Source organism: Podarcis raffonei, chromosome 4, assembly GCF_027172205.1.
Source record: "Podarcis raffonei isolate rPodRaf1 chromosome 4, rPodRaf1.pri, whole genome shotgun sequence".
Lineage (NCBI taxonomy): Eukaryota > Metazoa > Chordata > Lepidosauria > Squamata > Lacertidae > Podarcis > Podarcis raffonei.
Genome location: NC_070605.1, coordinates 31176594 through 31196651, shown reverse-complemented (window position 1 = coordinate 31196651; position 20058 = coordinate 31176594). Strand labels below are relative to the sequence as shown.

General features: G+C 43.9%; 1 long non-coding RNA gene across 1 annotated transcript; it reads left to right on the top strand.

Moving 5' to 3' along the window:
* Positions 1-359: 359 nt before the first annotated feature.
* Positions 360-17164, top strand: LOC128412354 (uncharacterized). Its single transcript, XR_008330051.1, has 3 exons — positions 360-456; positions 16641-16797; positions 17078-17164. It is a non-coding gene; the product is annotated as an uncharacterized LOC128412354 (long non-coding RNA).
* Positions 17165-20058: the final 2894 nt, after the last annotated feature.

Below are 20058 nucleotides of genomic sequence, written 5' to 3'. Positions count from 1 at the left end.
GATCTGAGGAGATTTCCCCAAAGGAGCCCCTACAATTTGAAACTCCACTGCAACTTGAAAGACAACAGTTGCAAGAAATGGCACTGCCTGTTTAACTGGCCGTGGTGGGGAAGGAGCCATTTTGACTTCCTAGCCCAGACTACAAACCTCTGCCAGCTGCTTCAAGACCCTGCTGAGACAACTTTCCTTCCTCAGTTGCAGGCTGCTATCCATGGTCCTGAACCACCGCCTTTGTCCAAGGTCCTGATCTTGCTTTCCCTTTGCTTCCAGTCTACTCCAGAACTCTGAGCCTATTGATCTCCATCTTGCTTGGGTCATCACATTCCTTTGGTGGTGGGCATCACAATGGCTCAGCAATCCTGAAAACTATGCCAGGGGTGGGGTCCTCCTTTACTTCCTGGTTCACAGAAAACCAGGATCCCAAGCTTCCCCATGCACCTCAAGCCACTTTGACAGGTAGGTCCACCTGTCAATCACTGGTTGCCACCATAATATCCGTTCACTAATTTTCCCTTTGCAGCATAGCTTGAGTTCAACCTGGGCTTCAAAAGAAAGATCACTGCTGAAACCAGGTTTGCAGCCACTTCCCATCAGATTACCTGTGGTGACTTCAAGTGCAATTGAAAAACTTCAGAGTGAATCTGATCTGAGTGCAAGGAACAATTAGGAGCATGCTTCAAGGCTTCCCATCATTCCTTTATAGCCACACACCTCCCCATCATATATGTGAGGCAAGCTGGCATAGCTGGGGGGAAATGACCTGGTGGGCCAAATTAGGGCCTGGTTGGGCCTGCTTGAGCCTGTGGGGTATTTAAGTCTGTGATCCCCCACCACTGCTCCATGCTCATACACATGCTTTTTTCTGTGGCGGAAAATAATGACTACCAGCAATATGCTCAGTGAAAAGGAAGCAAGAGAGCAGCTTTTTGAGCTTTGAAATGTTTGTCTCCAATTGCTGCTTCCACCTACCCATAAACACAGATACCAAGAGGCCTCATAATTGCCGACACCTATTATCATCCTGCTCATTAAGAATCCCCAAGCAAGTAACACTGTAAATAAGTTAAAACCCAGAAATGAGCAGGCAATGCTCACTTAAGTTAACTCAATAAATCAATATTATTTCAGCAAGTGTTTGAAATGGTGGGTTTTTCTGTGACAGGACAGAGAAGCATGTACACGATGGGTCAGAGAAAGCCAAAGGAGTCCAATGGGATATTTTACATGTGTGTGTGTGTGTTTGTATTTCTCACTTTTCCATTGATTAAAAAACACACAAATAGCAAAGGGGAGAGAGTTTTAAGAGGCAGACAGAGAAGCCTGGAGGGCCACATTTAGCCCCCAGGCCAGGTTCTGCACCCCTGTCCAAAATAAACTCAATTAAAAACTGGGCCCCATTCTGAATTCCCAGGAGCATGATCTAACCAGGAGCATGACTGGTTCTGTTTGATTTACAATATTTTTATGCCGCTTTTCATTCGAGTGAATCCCAAAGCATCTTACAAACAATAAATAGCAATAATATGATAGAACATAATAGAATATCACAAACATAGTATAAATCATAGAAAATAATTAAAAAATCATTGGTGAAACAATACATTCTATGAAACATGGTTAACAAAGAAAAAAGTTTTAAAAATAAGCTAAAAATCACAATTAAAGCAAAAGTCATATTAAATTATTAACAAATCAATTCATAATCTATAAAATATTAATAAAATAGCAAGCAGAAATAAACTAGTCACTGTTAAGTTCACACACACTCTCCACACTCCCATGACTCATAATATTTCATTCAATTCTGCTCACTAACAGACATATATCACATACTGCCTGTGGCAGCAACTTCTAGCATCCTCTGTGATGCTCCCAGGCCTTGCCTTGGTGGCAAGGAGGGCTTTCAGCACTGTAAGATTCCATTCCTTCATTGGGAACTAAGGGATATGCAGTTCTCATAAGCCCCAGTGTCCCTGGGTGCAGTTAAATCTTCAGGCCCCACCACTACTATAACCACCTGCAGCCCCTGAACAAGAACCTCCAGACACTGAGCTCTCCAGGAGCAATAGCATAAAGGAGCCAGACTTGCTCCATGATAATTCCCAAGTCGGGCACACCACCTGGATTCTGCACCCTATGTACAAAACATGAGGATGCACAGCTGTCCTCAGACTCCTCTAGAGTGCTGAAGGACCCCAAGGGAGCATTTCCCAACCAGCTCATCTATACCACTGTCTTCATCTCCAAGAAGGAACCAGCAACTGCAGAGTAAAATGCATGCTCTTTAAGACAGCCAGATACAACATTTGGGAGTGGGATGGACTCCTCTGGCCAGGCTAACAAAAACCCTGGCAGTTACTGTAGACTAGTGCTGGGATAATGTGTATCCTACCTTGGCCATATGATTGTTATCCATGGTCCTGAATGTATACCAAGAAACTGGATCAGTACTTGCAGAACTGTCCATGGTGCTGAACCTTCCCCACTTCAAATTAGCTGTGGCTCCCTGTGTTATCTCTAACCCTCTCACCTGAGCTGTTGCCTCCCTGGGATGATGTATTCTGCTGCCATCCCTTGCTTCTGGCATGTTGAAAGTGGGGACGGATGGCAAAGAGTGGAGAACCACAGGCCAAAAATATCCATTAAGGACCACCTCCACCCAGCTTCCTAGATATCTGTGTCTGATTTCAAATAGAACTAGGACCAGAGCCATGAAATGCAAGCTCAACCCCAATCCATGCATTTCAGATTCTTTCCCATCACTGATTACTTTCTCATCTCTGGGGGTGTTCTTAAAAGGAAATGTGAGACAACTTACAATTTATTGATTTATTTTAAAAGTTAGTGTACAGTGTCCTCTTTAAGGTTATCTTTGCCTTAGAAGATTATGAGACGCACACCAGAACCTAGACTGCCTTAAAAAAAAAATACAACCTTAGCTCGCAGCCCCATCCATTTAATTTGTTGGCATTGATTAAAATGGTCTGCAATGATTAATCAACCCGAGCTTTCAGTGACTGATCTGCTGATTAAACTTATTAAAACCTGCTGTTCTAACGTTACCAGCCACTAAAATTATCAATGAGCCATTTTCATGCATCATCAGTGTAGCTCCCATCCACTTCCTTCACAGAACCTGATCCCTGGTCAATCTTCTTAACTTTCTATACCTGGTTCATCACAAGAAGAAGAGCTCCTTTCAGCAGAGGTCAGGCAAGTCCCCGCCCAGTTGAACTGCTGGCCCCTAGTGAAAACTCCCCCCCCTTGCAGGCATCATTTCTAATTTTCTAGTTAATTTTTAACTGATTTCATCTCTATTGCATTTCTTAAGCTTAGAGATAATTGTAATTCAGTGCTATATAAATTGTAGAAATAATTAATTAAATGGAAAATAATTGTTTTCCCAGAAATGCCTTTGCAGCTTGTAAAATTATGCCAAAGCTTAAAAACAGAAGAAGGGAAATACTATGGGGTTAAGTTTACTAAAGAGTAGATTATGGTTGAACTTTTAGGGACACTCTTTTTTTCAAGAAATGAATAGATTACATGCCACTTATTATATGAAGTCCATTCAAAACAGCCTACAACAATAGTGTGTGTGTGTGTGTGTGTGTGTGTGTGTGTGTTTACTAAACCTGAGAACAAAGCATATTCACAAGAATAAAACAGATTCCCTTATGGGATGGTGAGAGCAGCTCAACAACGGAACCAATTACTTAAATGGGTGGTGGGCTTTTCATCGCCTGTGGCCTTCAAGCAGAGGCTTGCCTACCCTCTGGTGGGGATGATCTGACCTCCAGATTGCTTGCATTGGGCAGTGGCTGGGACTAGCTGACCTACAAGGCCCCCGTCAACATTGATTCCCTGATTCTAGAAATCTCACATCATCATTCATTGCCATTTCATTCTATAGCAGTTTTCGGTATACAAAAAGCCTTACTATGACTGACTCATCTGTTCTTGCAACATGAGGCAAGGTGGCTAGACTTGCTCCTACTGCATTGTGCAAAGATGCCGCGAGAGCTTCCTAGCCGAGCAGTAATTTGAAAAGGGGTCACCAAGCCCGCCCACCCCTCCTGTCCACTTCTGCTGGCCTTATGGCAGCAGATCAACTAGGATTATTACCTGCAGCCTCCCTCTGACGTTGAAGAGCTTTGACTTTCCTGCATGGGAACTAATAGCATCTATTTAATCTGATTTCCAGGGTGAGTCAGCAACACGACACTGCATCCCAGCAGACAGCGTTAGCATCTGACCCCTATGTCACAAACACTTAAGACCCATAACATAGCCTTGCTTGTGCTCCAATCTGACAAGCAGCTGTCTGGCCTTGTGCACTCTTGCATGCAGATTCAGATTTCTGTTCCTTTAAATACTCCACCATTTAGGTATACACAAGATCACTATTTAATTATTGTTACAAAGAAATTCATATGGAATCACGTTTGCTCTCAAGTCCTCTCAAGGTGGCAGTACTCAGAATGAAGTTGTTTCAATAAGTGCCACATTTTTCACATGGGGGGGGGGAGGAAAAGGTAGCTGGTACTGCGTACCCTGGAGCAGCCCCAGAAAAAAGCACTGGATACTGTCATGGAATTCTACTCAATATTGATCCAGAGCAGAACTCCAACGTATAGTTAGCAGAGTAACAACTTGAACACGTTGCAGGATTCTCCAAAAAATAGACCAGAGGCAATTGTATGCTTTACTGCTGCTGAAGGCAAATGAGCATAATAGTCACAAATCCAATGTATTCAGGGTTGGCACTGTCCATAAGAAATCCAGTTGCAGCCAACTTAACTTAAACTTACAATAACTTACAATAAATCTAAACCTTAACAATATATACAGAACGGGACGCGGGTGGCGCTGTGGGTAAAACCTCAGTGCCTAGGACTTGCCGATCGTATGGTCGGCGGTTCGAATCCCCGCAGCGGGGTGAGCGCCCGTCTTTCGGTCCCAGCTCCTGCCCACCTAGCAGTTGGAAAGCACCCCTAAGTGCAAGTAGATAAATAGGTACCGCTTTATGGCGGGAAGCTAAACGGCGTTTCCGTGTGCTGCGCTGGTGCCGGCTCGCCAGAGCAGCTTTGTCACGCTGGCCACGTGACCCGGAAGTGTCTCTGGACAGTGCTGGCTCCCGGCCTCTTAAGTGAGATGAGCACACAACCCTAGAGTCAGACATGACTGGCCCGTACGGGCAGGGGTACCTTTACCTTTACCTTTATATACAGAACACCACACCAGAAGGAAAAGAGATAGAGAAAGTGAAATCCAGACTCCTTCTGGCCCTCCTTTTATAGTCAGCATGACCTTGACAGAAAGAGATAAGAGAACCAGTTTAAACCAGCTGTACTCAGCTTCTCTGAAGGAATAACCCAAACATCATGAACCTTCTGCTTGTTTCTTTCACACAGAGAAGCTTCTAGAAGCTTCCAGAACCCTCTTGAATTAATTTAGAATAGGAAAGATCTCTACACATCAGATCAATACTTTCTGCACTAAGAAATGCAAACTGACAGATACATCTCCATATCCCTCTGCACACCCATCTGCATTGCGAATACATGCATGAGGGAAGAGTTCTGATCTTTTATCTATTTATTACATTTCTACACCACCTTTGCCTTCCAAGGAGCTCAAGGTGGTGTACATGGTTATCCCCCATTTCATCCTCACAGCAACCTTGCAAGGCAAGTTAAGCTATTAGATGGTGACTGGCCCCAAGTCGCCCAGTGAGCTTCATGGCTGGGTGGGGATCCAAACCCTGGTCTCCCAGGTCATAGTCCAACATTCCAACCATTACGCAACACTGGTACTTACTGCTTTTTAGCCATCTAGATTGGATGTATACTCATTCAGGATCCTGAATGCATGTGAAGTGTAAATTATTAATTTTCATGACGTGATCCTTGAGTGTGTAGCTTTTGTTAACACTCAGTTCACATTTCTTTAAGGAAGAAACTGAATCTGAAAAGATAGGGCTTGCCTGAGGGCTAAACTACAATATTAAAATTCCAATCCCTCCTCATGCCAAATTCTATGGTTGCATTTCATGTAGAACTAAGGAGATGGTTCCAATCTTCTCTCTCCTCTCCCTGCACACTGTTCTGGGTGTTCTTCTGACCCTCTAGAACAGATATGAGGAGGATGTAGGGGGCATGTGGAGGAGAAGAGGGAGAAAAGGCATGTTGCACTAATTGGAATTGTGCTACCTTCCACTAGCACAATGATTTAATGGAATACTCCTCTAAAACTCCTGTATCTACCAGCCCATTATTATTACTCATACCTGACTGTTCTGGCTTTAGAGTATATTGGGCTCAAATGGGTCCCTCTTCATGTGCCTCTTTGCTAAGCCAGAGATGGGAAGCATCTCAGAGAGTGACAGTTTACCATCGCTGTTGCAAAGATTTGCTGCCAATGAGTCTCAAGCCTTTTTGGACCTTGAATTTATCTTTGTTCCTTGAGCCAAAGTATCAAAATGCATCCAAATCTTTAACCTTCATTTCTTTTAGTTAGGTGGAATGTAAATCTTAGAGGCGTGCACTCCCCCAAGATTCACCTAAAAAAGGAGAAAATGTTCTGTTTTTGCATTGTTCTGTGCTTTCTCTGCTTTGCTCTGTAATTTAGGTTCCAAACTACTTGTGTTCTGCTACAATGGTCAATCTAAAATGACTATGACTTCCCCCACTTTTGGCCAAAGCAGATGATATTTTCAGGCACAATACCCCCTCCAGAATGAATAACGTATGTCATATTGTAGAACAGGTCCATGTATTTTTGTGGAGGAAGTAAAAGGGATTCATTTTCCTCCATAAGCCATAATAGGGCAAGACCTTTATGAAGCCAGCCAACTCCAAAATCCATATTAGTTTCCTGTTTTTGGTGTAGAAAAGGAGAAGGGTGTTGTCTCTTTCTTACCTTAAAATAATTAAGAGGTGGCCAAGTGGTACGCATTTTTTTTCGTATACAAGTTCCCAAAGGCATCATAATGTGATGCCATCTTGAATTTTTCCTATAGAGTTCTGAAAAGCTCTGGGTTTTGTTTGTTGTTTGTTTTCTTAAAGCAGAGCAATGAAAGATTTTTTAAAAAACATCCTGAATGAAACCTTTTCTTTAAAAAAATAAAATAAATCCCTCAATGTTGCACTTGGATAAGTAGATAAATAAGTTGATAAAATTCCAGAGTTCTTCAGTGGTCTGCAGGCAACATTTTGAACAGCCTCTCTTCTTGCAAAGCCCACATACCTAGAGAATCACAGGGATATAGGAAAACACAGAGCTCTAGGTGCAAAAACAATAGCCTTTGTGGAAGCCCTTAACTGATGGGTGGGAAGGATTGATGGTGCATTTGAACTCAGGGAATGGAGGAAAGTATCCTGAATCATTCTGCTTCACCTATTTCTCCCCCCACCCCACTTATTGCACTTGATCAGAGTATGGTAGGGCTTCTTCTGCCAACAAAAAAAATGAATAGCCCTTATATCACACAATTAAATTGAAATAACATTGTAAGAATATTCTGCCCATTTCCAACATCCAAGCCTTGACTGATTCAGCATATCTGCTTCTGCACTGAGCAGCAGCAGCAGTGAAATATTATGAGACAACAATTTGAAACTGAAATACCTGATGTTACTGGGAAATGAGCACATTTATCTGCATGGCAGATTTGAAAGAAATTCTCCCGCAGTGGCGTTCAAGCCATATGTGTAGTAATTAGGCATACGCTAAGGCAAAAATTCAAGGCTGTTTTCAAAATTAACTGTAATAACAATATTGATGCATCTTATACAGTTCTTGTATGTTCTCCTTATGTTCTGTGGCACTGGCGTCCTTGAAACAAAGAGCTTCCTTGCTGAAAGGATCTACTGATGCCATGCTTAAGAATATAAAAGCCCTGCTAGATCAGACCAGTGGTCCATCAAGTCCAGCATCCTTCTTATCACAATGGCAAACCTGCTGCCTCTAGGAACCAACAGAGCTTGAATACAGCATCCCCTTTCCCCACTGTTCTTCCCAACGAACTGGTCTTCAGTGGTATACTGCTAATAGTCCTTGATACAGCCATCCCCCATGAATGTGTCTAATCCCTTCTCATAGCCATCAACACTAGCGGTCATCACTACACACTGAGGATCTGATTCCATAAGTTAACCATGAGTTGTAGGGGAGAAATATTTTCTTCTGTCTATCCTGAAGTCAGTTTCATTTCAGTTAAAAACAATTTAAAACATTTCAAATGAATTAAATTTAACAGTAAAAGATATGAAAACATATCAATATCTGCATACCTGGGTAGTCTTGCCTAAACAAAATGTTTAAGGCAGGCACTGAAAAAAGGACAGCAGAGGTGTCTGCCTGATGTCAATAGGCAAGGAGTTCCAAAATGTAGGTGATCACACACAAAAAGATCGATTTCTTACAACTGTGTGAGTGGAAAAGCTATTCACACCATGCATCATTTTAAACACTTGAGCCATGTCCCCTCCCCACCCTTAGCCGTCTTCTCTCCAAACTAAAATGGGGCAAGATTTTAGCTTTCCCTTGTACAGAAAGAGCTGCACATCCTGATAATTTTGTATCATCTCCAGCTCTGCAGTATCCTTTTTGTGATGGAGTGACCAAAGTCATTCAAATTCAGTAGCAACACAGATCCACATAAGGATATTATGATGCTGGCAGTTTTATTTTCATCCCCTTTCCTAATAATCCCTAGGATGGAATTTGATTTTTCCACAGCTGCCGCACACTGAGTTTTCAGTGAGATATCCACCAGGACCCCAGAATGTCTTTCCAGGATGCATATTAGTAAAGTTTTATTGCCCTGATGTGTGTCACTTTGCACTTATACTGAACTCCATTTGTCATTTTGTTGTCCATGCAACCAGTTGAGAGAGATTCTATTGAAGCAGTTGGTTGTCTTTGGTTTTTCACATCCTCAATAATCCACAAATTTGGCCATTTCACTATCCTCTAACTCTGGATCCTTTATGAGTTAGTTTGAAAGTATGGATCCCAATACAAAACTCCATATGTTCAGCTCAAACAAGCTTTGAACTTAAGATTGTAATGTGTTAGTTCTGAAAACACACTAAGCTTTGAAACCTTACAACACTGTCCTGCATTTGCATCTATTAGTCAGGTCTAGAAGAACCTGGTTCACATCAATTTAGGTCTCTTCCAACTTCCTTTCTCTCCTTGAAAGCCATCAGCAGCGAGAGTTAGTGGCACAAACTTCACTGCAGAAAGTGAAACACTGAATTTGCTTCTCTCCCTCTCTCCCCCCTTAGTCTTTGTGATACCAGTTGGTTTAATTTCTCTTGACATTTCTCCCATAGCAGCAACAGCAGCATGTCAAGACTAATTAAACAAAATGGCGGTCGAATCCTAAAGAACATACATCTGCTGAGATCTGCTGCTAACCCCAAAGCTGCTGCTAACCCCAAAGCTGGGGAGTCTTTCTTAGATCATGGAGGGGAAAGGGCTGGAGAGGTGGCAGCAGTGGGGATGAATGGTGAAATAATTCGCTGGGGAAAAAATCACATTTGATTGCTTCATGTATACATACCATCCACATCAACAGTAGAGTTCTGGCAATGAAGTAAAACAGCTGGAGTTTTAGTGTTTATCATGCAATCTGTGTAGAGATTGCCAAAGTACCTCTTGGAAGTCCAAAATGGCTACTTTGGGTGAGCCAGCTATTGAAGTTTCACATGATTTCCAAAATATTGTTCATTGCAGAAAGCAATATGTGGGAGAAATCAACAAGACCCCTTTGGGGAAAAAATACATTCTGAGATTCAGGTGTTTTAAAGTTGTTTGTGGTTGCTCTGGCATTTTTAATGTGTTTCATAATCACAGCCTCATTCAGCCTCACAGCTCTGCAAGTGAGGTCAATGCCATTGCTGTCTCAAAGATGGAAGGCTTCGGCTTAGAGATTAAATGACTTTGCTGATTGGATTTGAATTGTGGCCTGCCGGAGGCAGCTAAGTCCTATATTCTCTTTCCAGAATCACGGCGCCTCAAAGTATATCCTGTATACAGATATCAAACCCATTCCTGGAGGTGTAGAACCTCACATGGCCAAAACATCGGCATGCAAACATATGGAGGAAACCCCCAAGATTTGCAGAAGTACAAAAAAATGTGGAGGGGGGGGATCTGAAACATCCAAATGAAAACTGAGCATGCTCAGTGGTCAAGGAAAGCTGACTGGCTGTTGCAGGAAGGAAGGTGAGTCAGAAAGTCAGCAGGGAGAGGAAATGACACACAGTTTCCCTGAAAGAAGATTTGCCTAATTGGGTGGAACACTAAGCAGGAACACTCCACTCCAACGTTTTAATGTAGGTCCCATTTGCAGACAGACCAACAGACAAATATGCCAGTCTTCAGCTTTGTAGTTAAACACTTGCTCTCACATATAATGCAGAAATTAAAAGTTAGGGAAATGTGGAGAAAATGGAATAAATTGCAGTGTGAATGGAACCAAAGACCTGTGAGAGTTCAAGGAATACAGCCATTTTCCATCCTTGAAGTAAACAAATCAGTTGTTTTAGCCATGAATACGTTGATTCCCTGATCTTTTTTTAAAAAAAGAAAATAATTACTGATATGTTGACTTGCTGAAAAAAGCTTTCATGAGCTTTGTGTTGGGGAACGCCGAGGCCAATGCCTCTCAACCAACGCAGCTCCGCCCAGGATGATTCATCACGCCTGTGTCCCGTCGCACTGATGTGACCCATATCCAAGGACATGAGCACACAACACTAGCAGAGTCCAAACAGAAGCTGAGCCTTGAGGTGTGACATCTAAGCCTAATTTATTGTGTATAAAATCAAACATAATAGAACAAAGGAAACATGGCTCTTCTCCTTCTTTCTGCTTGGGGGAGACAAGAACTGCAAAAGCAACACACAACAGAACTTCCTTTCACAAGACTCCAACAATCAGTGCTGGAATGCAAACACAGACATGTGACATGTAACAATCCCACACATCTGCAGCACGGAGGAACGAAATTCCCAACACTTTGTAGCTTCCCAGCAGCCTTTCCCTCAAATTTCATAAAAAGCACACTGTGCGGTTCTATGATCCAGCTTCTTCCATTGCTCTTTCACCTGCCTGCCTCCGGACTTGGGATAAGAGGACATTCAGCCAGTCAAGCTACCTGTGATTACTTATGTCCACTTCAGAGGATTTCTTTACTTTGAGAGGTTTATTATGCAGATTATGGCAACGTCTGAAGAGCCCTGGGCTAACTTGTCCACCTTGTCAGCTAGAGCACAGATGAATTAACTGGAGTGTCAGTTTCTAATGACAAGACTTCTGTGCCTCATACTAATGATAGAGTCACTCCCCACAAATGATGTCGAGGAGCAAGCATCAAACCTATTTTCAAAATATTGATTTCACGTCTGACTTTTATTCGTTTCCATACATTTCCTGTCACAATAAGAACATAGACAACTCTTAAGAGCTGAAGAAACAGACTGCAGCTTTAGGAAACTGGTCCATTTTGGGAAGATGGAAGAAAGTGGAATGGCAGATTGATTCCACATCATTCATGGTCCTCCAGGTGGCAAACATGGGTGTTATTCTGTTTTATCTTGATAACATCCCTCTGAAGTTGTGATTCACTGAAGACCACGTAGAAAACTTCATGAATGAGAAGAGGATTTAAATCCAGGTCTCCCTCACTCCTAGGTCCAACTCCTTGGCTAGTGATTTATGCATCACCAAAGAAAGAAGAAATGCATCACCCTCAAAATACATCAAAAAGTGCATAGATTTGCATAAAATCTGCAGATGGCATTCAAAACTGTTGGGGGGGGAGGTGAAAGATAAGAAACCCCACCATAACCCCGTCACTTAAAACCATATTATGAGGTCAAATCACACCCCCCAAAATGGAAACAAACACCCCTATTTTGTGACCTGGTGACATTTGAACCTCCACAACCATATATCTAAATACTAAAGTACAGTTGTACCTCGAAAGTCAAACGGAATTCATTCCGGAAGTCCGTTCAACTTCCAAAATGTTTGAAAACCAAGGCGCAGCTTCCGATTGGCTGCAGGAAATTGTGGAAGCCATGTTGGATGTTCAGGTTCGAAAGAACATTCACAAACCGGAACATTCCCTTCCAGGTTTGTGGCGTCCGGGAGCCAAAACGTTCCAGTGGCAAGGCATTTGTCAACCAAGGTACAACTGTATGCACGGCATTTTAAAGTGGATTTAAGGCATCCCATGTGTGTGTGTTCTTCATGTGATGCCCACAACTTTCTCCTCATCCAAGTAGTGGCCTGCACTCCCCTGCTTGAATTTGGATTTACCTGATCCACAGCCACCATCCTGAAGCTTGAGGGATGGAGTCTGGGCGGCAGGCCGGGATGGAGAAGTTTTTTTTTCAGGGAAGTTTTTAGTATGTAACGCTGTACTGTTTTTAACACTGATTGGGAGCCGCCCAGAGTGGCTGGGGAAACTCAGCCAGATGGGCGGGGTATAAATAATAAATTATTATTTATTATTATGGAGAAGCCTCTGCTCTGGTCCACCGCTTGGAAATAAACACTGACTCTGCCCGACCACAGCAGTGCAGTCAGCTGAAGAGCAGCCCACCCAGCCTCCCTGTAGTCTTTGGTTTTACTTGTATACTAATTCTGCTTTGCTTCCTTGTGCCCCCTGTTTATGTGCTATGGTTTAACAATGGTATTTGGAGCCGGGAATGAGTTTTCCTGCAAACAAACTGGGCCCATCTGGAGTTTTTGCCTCCCTCGGACATGTGATAAGGGGGAATAAAACCCAGTAGAAAATTATGTTACCCAGGTGTGGACATACTGAAGCGCATGGCAAGGGCAGGTGTTTGTTTTTACAAGTGTGGTGACAATTTGCTGAGTGGCGTCTGTCACCACACCCGCTACTTCCATGGGTCAGACGCTCCTCTGGGCTACTGATGGGACCAGGTACAATAAACATGTCTTTTAAAAATAAATAAATAAAATCAACCTGTTGTTTTGTTTAAGCTTGGAAAACTTGTATCTCAAAAGCAATTTTAAAAAATTGGCTGTCTGAACAAGTAAACAAATACCTGCCTGCATAGGCACAATGGTCCTCCGGTTTCCATAACTCTGGTCCTATTACTGTAAACATAAACCTCCTCTAATTGACATAAACCTCCCCTAATTATATAAGTTTAAATGAAACAGAAAGAAAGATTAATATAAAAGCTCTGCCCTGAATCCGAGTCAGAGGGATTGGCCACCCTCCAGGTGCCCGGCTTGAATCCTTGTTGACCTCCCTGTCTGCGACTCCCGGCAAGATCAGGGCGAGGTCTTTATCGGCGATTCTCCTCAACGTGAAGAAGAACACACCACTTCACCCCTCCCATTCCCAGGGAGGGGAAAGAGACAGACAGAAATGTATCTACATGCCTTTATTCCTGTCTTTCCAGCAGTACAGAGAATCGTGTCTGTACTCTCTCATCACCAACAGCAGAGAGAGAAAAAAACTCCTCCCATGTACTTCCAGTACAGGGTCATGTGACACTCTGAGCTAACATCCGGCGCTCAGTGCACAGAATAGACTGTCCCTTGTTCCCACGGTACAGTCCCATAACATTCACATCCTGTTTTGCATTCCAGCCACCTGGAGCTCGCTTCTGCATTGCTCCTTTTTCGTAACATCAGCAGTGTGTGAAGCTGCTAACACAGCACAACAGCACTTCTGGATACGACCAAGACACCATCTCGTCCAGTTCTAAATTATATTTATCACAGTGGTCATCCCATATAAGCAACTTCCCATGTTGTGTTTTATTTCCCCACCCCACTCCAATCATCTGCTTCTATAAGGAAGGGATAGAAATCAATTGCATAGCAGATAAACTCATAAAGGAAAAGCTGTACAGTAAGAAGTGTCACAGTTGATTGAAAAAATGTACCTATGCATCTATTCTGCTTTCTTCCCATTGCTCCTGCCATCTTCTAGATACATTATAAAAGCTTATAATCTTTCAACCTGGGGTTATTTTAGGAACTTAATGATGAATTCCCCAGAAACTATGTCTGTCCAGGCCACAGTTATGTCTGAGAGTGACCAGTACCAGATGCTTTAGAAGATCTCCTGCAAGCTCCATACAGCCAGCAGATGGGGAATAAATTGCTCTTACAAGGAGTCAGATCTTAATCTCTAGTAGTTAGAGATTGGATTTAGTCCTGAAGCATCTGTTTTTATATCCTTTTCAACATTTGGTAGCATTAAAACTCTAGTTGTCATTATTCATAGAGAGGTCTCATGCGTGTCCTTAAATCACAGCAAATTTTTGGCCTCAGCTGCATCCTGTGGCAATGAGTCCCATAAACCATTTTTTCCATGCTTTCTTAAAATGAAACTCCCAGAGCTCTTATCTAGGCATGGGAGATAAATTAAATTCAGCGCACCATCTCACTTTCTAAAACAATGCAAGGACTGAAACACAGTCCTCTCCTGAAATTCACAGTTTTCTGAATTTTGCAATGCAGTTTGCTAGCCAAAATGCACATACAGCTGTACCTTGGTTGTTGAACAGAATCCATTCCAGAAGTCCATTCAACTTCAAAATGTTTGGGAACCAAGGCGTGGCTTCTGATTGGCTGATTGGCCTGAGAATCAATGCCAACAGTCGAAACGGCTATTCAGCTTCCAAAAAAATCTCTGCTTTGTGTTCCTTGTGCCAAACCTTTTTCCAGGCTGTTGCTATTTCCAGGTTTCTAATTGAGGTTTTACATTTTAAGCTGATTTGGCATTCTTGCACAATACCGCCACCCACCCAGACGAAAATCTGGAGGGCATCAGATTGGCAAAGGCTGCACTATGGCTTTCACAAAACACCCTTGACTTCTCATTTGCCCCCTTTCTCATTTTATTGCTTCTTCCTCTACATCAAAACCACCCAGCATGGACACTGACCACTGTGGAGCGCCATCTTGGTGCCAGATTGATGGGCCAAGGAAGAAGAGCCACCAATCTTGTCAGCTGGTTCAGTGGAAGCTCCTTCCATCTTCCTTTCCTCCATCCTTCCCTCTCCCCTTTCACCCGCTCCCTGTGAGCAGCAGGGAACCTTTCCATTAAGAAAACAAACCCATCACATGTTGAAGACACAACGCCGGAGCAAGAAGGGAGGTGACGGGGGCCGAGACAATGTATTTTTAGTCGTTTTGATAAATTATGGAGACATGAAGCTGATAATTTATTGAAGAAGGGAAACGGGGGACTCTATGTAAATGTTTTCGGATGAATAATTAATGTGGCTTTCTAACATCAGGGGGTCTTTAATTAAGGCCTCTCCTCTGTTAAACAAGGCAAAGCAGACACACTTGGATATGTACGGCGGCTAATTGCACCTTTCCCATGTAAAGAAATGCGGCATCTTAGAAAGGAGGTGTGGTCTGCATCCAGAAAGCAAGACAGCTCCTACCCAGGGAGGCGGCTGTGATGCTCTTGTTTGGCCTGGTAGGCCCTGGGGTTGGCATTAAGTGTAATCTGCCTAGTGTTGGCAAGAGGCCACAGTGGAAGGCTGGGGAGGGAAGGATTCTTTTGAGCACTGTTGGAAGTCATGCAGGAGTCTTTGCAACCCAGCATGTTATCTGAGCCTCTGCTGTTCCATCGCTGCTAGTCCCTGTGGATATTTCTCTGGTTTGACGGCTCCTCCTCATATTGACTCTGTCAGCACCTCCCTGTGCAGCGGCAAGGGAGGCAGATCCCATTAGGAGTGGATCACAAGGATAAGACAGGACCCGACAGTGGTGGCAAGAACTGCAAACACTAGCTGAATACCTTCCGAAGTTCCCTTGCTGTGGAAGTGATACCTAGGACACGGAAGGTGTGTGTTCTGGTCCCGGGGGGAGGTTACCGTGAGGCGAGGTCAAGGGCCTGGGTCGAGGGTCTGTAGACTGTGCTCCATAGGCAAAGCGGGGTCCAAAGCGAGGAGCCGAGCAAGGACGGGAACTCTGGAGGAACAAGTCTGGGTGCTGGCCAAAACAGCTCTTCAACGACGTTGCTCCCGCAACCTGGGGCCGGGCTGACTGGCCTTTATCTTCTCTGAGGCCAGGGGCGGTCCCGGCCCCCAGGTGACCCACCTCTCCTAGCCTTAAGGCGAGCACTCCTCCTGGGAGAAACCAGTTCCCTCCGCCTCTCTGCCCTGAGCCTCTGCAGCTCAGGAGAGGCTGGAGGGTTACTGGACCCAAGGGGAGACTCGCCTTCCCCTGACAGGGCTGGGAGAGGCACACCTGTAGACAATGAGTCCTCAATCACCTCTGGAGCCAGAGTGGATATACCTGGTGCCTGCTCCTGAGGATCCGGCACAGGTGCAGGTACTTCAGAAACAAGGCCCTGCCCCAGCTCAGCCGGCCCTGGAGGTGGGGACTCCTGTGCAGGCTGGGATTCCTCCGGTTCAGCCTCTGAATCGGATTCCCAGGCCATCACAGTGTGGACAATTAGTGTTCTGGTTCCCACCTAACACATGACAGTAGGTGCACCTACTTGTAAGTGTGAGGTACTTTATTAAAGCAGATTAGCAGTACAGACTCAGTGGCATGAAAAGCGTTGAATACAGTTCAGGGGCTCTTACAAGGCAAAGGGTTAACATGTGTAAGTCCAGTCTAGGACAAGGGCCAAAGATCAGAAGTCTATGATCAATAACAAGAAGGTCCGAACAGGAGCTGCATAGTTGTTCCAATAAGTTTCCCTGCCTACTAGCCAAGCTTTTAAGCAGAAGATGCAGAAATACTCACAACTGTCCGTCTCCTGGCCTGAAGGTGGGGAATGTACCTCCTCTTTTCTTTTGATGTGCCACTTCTCCCTGGGAGACAACAGCAGCACATCAGGCTGCGCCCCAGAATGCCCATGTCCTCTGATGGAAGAGAGGCCCCCACGGTTTCTGACAGCGCCCTCTCTTCCATGGGCAGGGAAGAAGTCACCTCAAGGACTCTTGCTTCTACAGCACAGCCAGGCATGTCTGGAAGTGGCAGGGGGCCCCATCCACCAGGCTCTGTTCCATCAGCTCACCTCCCTCTTCTTCTTCACCCTCTTCCTCAGGTACCTGTCACTACTAATCTAAATCCAAGTACTCTGAGGGCATTGTTACATTGAGGAACTTAAGAACAGCCCTGCCAGATACCTATTAAGTTCAGGATCCTGTTTTCTACAGCGGTCAACCAGATGCCTATGGTAATCCGACAGGCAGGACATGAGAAGAACTGCCTTCTCCTACTGTTGCTCCCTGACGGCTGGTATTCCAGAAACGTGTTGGATTCCAGAAAGAGCATACAGCTCTTGTGACTAGAGGCCATCGACAGCTTATCCTCCATGAAATACTCTAGAACCACCCAAGTTGGTGGCCATAGCCACATATTGTGGCAATGAATTCCATAGTTTACAGCTAGGTGGGTAAATACCGCCTATTGTCAGTCCCAAATTGCCCAGGGTTTTAGCATTATGAGAGAGGGAGGGGGGGAACACTGTTCCTATCCAATTTCTTCACAGTATAAGATGAGAAAATGCAAACTCTTCCCTGATTCTTGAGGCCTGGGCAACCATGCTTCCTGCCTATATTGTGGCAAAGGTGAATAAACAACAACAGGATGTAGCTGGCAGAGAAGTCATCTACAAACATACCTGTACCTGAGCATTTTCACACCTGGCCGGAGGCAGATCAACAACAGGAATAGCCATCCCTGGCACTAAGCACATTTCATTGCATGCTTTCACTTAACTAGACATACCATGAAGCTGCTCTGCAGGAATAATTACATGGAGGAAACTATGATGGACCTTTCTATGAGGAAAGAAGCTGCTTTGGGGTATGGTGATTTTGAAAGAGTGGTGGGGGAAATTTTCAATAAACGGACATTTTTGCACCCCTGAATATTCTGGATTTCTGTTCTTGTTTGTTGTTTTCTTCAAAGTGTGTTTAATGCCTGCATTTTTCGGAGGTTTTTTTTACACACATACTTCACTCACACACACAGAGTATAGCTGTCAAGAATACTGTAGGTGGAAATGGGGTATAGAAAGGTGAGATTTGGTGAGTGTTTGAAGATAGGTTTTTCAAAGGGGGGGGGAGAACCAGAATGGCAAGTAGCTTTTAAGATACTGCCCTGTGTCGAGCACATTTTTTTACTATTGAAACATTAAAAAAAAATCAAGACGGGAAGCTACAGGAACATGGCTCCTGTCAGTTTCAGTTCATTTCAAGCACAGCTCTTGGAAATAGTTCTGGCTAGAATAGTGAACATCTGCTGCTCTCTACCGGTGAGCTGGAATGATACAGCAAATGAAGTTACTATGAAAAAAGGTATGTTCAAACTCAGGCAATACTTAGTCAAGTAACCGGTCAAATATTTGTATTACCTTCCAAACATTGCTGGAGTACAGTTGCCCCTGCCCCTGCTGGCTGGAGCTAATGGGAGCTGGAATCAAACAGCTTCTGGAGGGCTGCAGGTTAACCACCTCTGCTGTAGAACATCCCAACAGAGACAAACGACACACCAGGTGAGGAAGATCTAACACCAAGTGTGATCTGGTTATGTGAAATGCCAAGCACCTTCAAATCTTTGTGATGCTTCAGCATGACTTCGCTCTATGACAGCATTGTGCCTCACCTGTCTTTCCCCTTTGTTCTGGCACAGTGTTGTAACCTTTCAAAATCTGAAAGGTACAGTACAGCCTCAGAGTTGGTGTAGCTGCTGAAGCCCTGTACAATAATAGTTAGTGAAACTGTTGGGAATTTGGGTAAGGTAAATGATGACTCTCTCTTTCTCCTCTGCCTCCCCCCCCCCCCCGGTTTGCTTTTGTTTTACAGTGGTATCTCAGGTTAAGAACTTAATTCGTTCTGGAGGTCTGTTCTTAACCTGAAACTGTTCTTAACCTGAAACACCACTTTAGCTAATGGGGCCTCCTGCTGCTGCCATGCCGCAGGAGCACGATTTCTGTTCTCATCCTGAAGCAAAGTTCTTAACCTGAGGTACTATTTCTGGGTTAGCGGAGTCTGTAATCTGAAGCGTATGTAACCCGAGGTACCACTGTAGTTTCTTGGGGGGGGGGTCCCTCTGTGCTTTTTGTCCCATCCTCTATATCTAAAAATCTGTCCTCAACCTTTGTGTTTCCCACATGTGTATAAATGTTGTGCTTTACCTGCCCAGAGCCATCACACAACTCTTGCCCACAAGGCAATACTACTGAAGTGTGTGGCACACGGTGTGTATGTGTGGGGGTGATCTCTGTGATGGCACATGAGCTATTCGCAGATATTCCTCTCTCTCTCTCTCTCTCTCTGGTTGCTACATGCACGCCTAAAACTTGTATTTCATACAGAGACATACTTGCTTTCCCCCCATACAGAATCCTCTCTTCTTCTTTTTCAAACTGTGCCACATTCTCTACCATTCAGAGATCAAAATAATTTTATTTAAAAATTCCCACCTAACCTATATAGTTCCCTAAAATCAACAGAAGATAGTGGTTGCAAGTAAGGCTACAATTCTAAACACTTTAAAAACAACAAAACCCTTATCACAAAGTACGCTGGAACCATTTAAAATATTATAATGAAACAATGTTCCACTAAAACCTGACACTCCCTCACCCACAAAACCAACTTGCTAGGGACTAAGCTCCACCACATGCAATCATATGTATGTTTACTCAAAAGAAAGCACCACTGAATTCAGTGAGGCTTACTCCTAGGTAAGTTCATGTAGCCTAAGTTCACTGAGCTTTGTTCTTACAGAAATCAGTGTGGCTTTAGTAATGACTAGCTTGACATCAGTGGGACCTCAGCTCAATGATGGCCTCATTTGCACTTTACATTTAAGGCACTATGATACCACTGTAAACAGTCATGGTTTTCAGTGAAAGCATATTGGGAATAGCATCTTGTTTAAGGTGCTTACAGCTGTTGTTAGGAGACCCCCTGTTTTCCTTCACAGGGCTACAATTCCCCCAGTTCCCTGGGGAAAGGGATTGTTTTTTAAACCACTCTTCCCTGGGAACTGGTTTGTTAAATCATTCTGAGAATT